This window comes from Propithecus coquereli, unplaced genomic scaffold (genome assembly GCF_000956105.1).
Source record: "Propithecus coquereli isolate 6110/MARCELLA unplaced genomic scaffold, Pcoq_1.0 Scaffold4, whole genome shotgun sequence".
Classification (NCBI taxonomy): domain Eukaryota; kingdom Metazoa; phylum Chordata; class Mammalia; order Primates; family Indriidae; genus Propithecus; species Propithecus coquereli.
In genome coordinates this window covers 13,242,602-13,244,868 of record NW_012149729.1, presented here as the reverse complement: position 1 = coordinate 13,244,868, position 2,267 = coordinate 13,242,602, and the positions used below count along the sequence as shown (strand labels likewise).

At 41.7% G+C, this 2,267-nt stretch overlaps 1 protein-coding gene across 1 annotated transcript in view; it reads right to left on the bottom strand.

Annotated features, from left to right (window-relative positions):
• Positions 1-2,267, bottom strand: part of DOCK4 (dedicator of cytokinesis 4) — a 477,172-nt gene that overhangs the window by 131,735 nt on the left and 343,170 nt on the right. The gene's annotated exons all lie outside the window — the stretch shown is intronic.

The following is a 2,267-nucleotide window of genomic DNA, read 5'->3' as shown; positions in this document are numbered from 1 at the left end:
TTTCAGTCTGGGAGACTCCCTCTCTGATCTCTCATCACCATCCCCTAAACTACCCCTCTCTGCTGCCAAACTCTACGCTTCCTCCTTCCTCCCCAACCTCCATGCATCAAATCCACTTTTTTTTTTTCTTTGCCATCACCAAAGGTGTTTTCTCCAAAATTATCTAGACCCTTCTATTCCTGGCCTTTAGGAAATAAGAAGAATAAAATTTGGGGGAGGAAGGGAAAAATGAGCTGTCAATTTTTAAAGCATTAACTAGGTCTGCCTGGACCCCAGATGATTTAAACATTGAATATTAATCTACTTAGATTCTTTGCTGATCAAAAATAAACTCAGCATAGCTATTGTCTTTGTCACATTCTATGTTCAAAGAAAAGGAACTGTCATAAAGGCAGGTTAAGAATTAAGTGCTTTGTCTTTAGCTGAATACATAGCTCACTGATGCATCAGAATGCCCTGATCCCTACTTTATTTCCATTTCAGATCTATCATTTCAATCAGGAAAGTGTCATTTGTAACCTCCGACTGGTCAGGGTACGTACACTCATACAACTGTAGCACTTCTGTGTTTCAGTTTTTTTATTTCCAATAAATAAATAAAAATCTTAGATTTCTGAGTGTTTTTCCAGCTTCTTATATGGCACTAAGCCACCACACTGCTTTTGAATCAGTTTCTTTTACCTGTATGTGACAGGTGTCATAATGGTCCCCCCACCAAGATATCCATGTCCTAATTCCCGGAACCTGTGACTGTGTTATGGCAAAAGAGATTCTGCAGAGGTGATTAAGTTAAGGATCTTGAAATGAGGAGGTTTTCCTGTATTATCCAGGTGGGCACAATGTAAACACAGGGGTCCTTATAATTGAAAGAGACAAAAGAATCAGAGTCAGAGAGAGATTTGAAGATGCTGCAATGCTGGCTTTGAAGGAGGAGGAGGAGGGGCCAAAAGACAAGGGATGTGGGTGGCCTCTAAAAGCCATAAAAGGCTAGAAAAGGAACTGTTGCCTTGACCCTCCAAAGTTGAATGCAGCTCTGGTAACATCTTTATTTTGGTCCAGTGAGAACCATTTTGGACTTCTGCTCTACAGAACTGTACGATAAGAAGCTTGTGTTGTTTTAAGGCACTAAGTTTGTAGTTCCTGTTACAGCAACAATGGCAAATGACAACATCATAACTATATCTGAAACATTAGTCTTATTTCACCATATTTTGGTGATGTTATTTATGCTTACAGTTATTTATTTTATTTTTCTTTTGCCCATTTCTTGTCATCTGGATATAGTTTACTTCTGGGGAAATATGATAGAAACTGAAGCATCCAATTCCAAAATCCCTTAAAAACATCTTTGTCCACCATAAGAACTATGGTGTTTTTGTTTGTTTGTTTTATTTTGTTTTTTAAGAAGAGGTCAAAAGTGTTGGAACCCTTTACCTGTTATTCTGAGTGGACTACTGGGACCTCTTCCCGTAGTTCTTTAATTACACAGTTTCATATTATCCTCCTTCTTCTTTCCCCTCCAGTTAGACAGAATCTGCCTATTTTTGTGAGAAGTACCATGCCCTTGTGGGGGTCACACTCCCCCTTAACCACAACCCAAGATATCACATCCTCTTCTTGGACACTGTCTGGGAGGCTGCCATCTGTACTGTGCATCTTATTTTCCTTCCAACATCTCCTCTTTCAACTGGACAGCACAGATATGCCTGTCAATCCCCTAAATTCAGTTTCTGACTTACAACTTCAAAGACACTAGAAATACTTTACAGGTTTCCCTAACACTATCGTGTAGTCCCGTGTGATTTAAACCGAGGGTACTTTGAGCCTTGGAAGGCTCTCAGGGACACTTCCTGTTTTTCTCCATGAAGACGGGCCATTTATACATGACAGTCTCTGTTTTCTTCCATGATGAGTCAGTAAACACCAGGCCGAGCCGCATCCTGCTGGGACAGTGACAGAAGCCTTTCCTCCTATGAACACCTGTGTGTGCTTCTAAGTATTCCGTTGATCGTGAGCTGGCCCTGCTTCTCCGTGACCATCCTCCACGGTGAGCGTCCCACACAACATGGGCAGGCAGGGTTTCTCCTTCTCTTTCTCCTCTGTGCCATCAGGTCGCATTCACCAGCTTCCCAATATTGACCCCAAGCCACTCTTCCAGGGTACTGGCACAGACCCTGCAGGGTCTACATTTCCTGGGTCTCATGAGTCCTTCCACCCCTTACCCTAATAACTATTCTCATCAACTACCACAAAGACCCAATATTCTT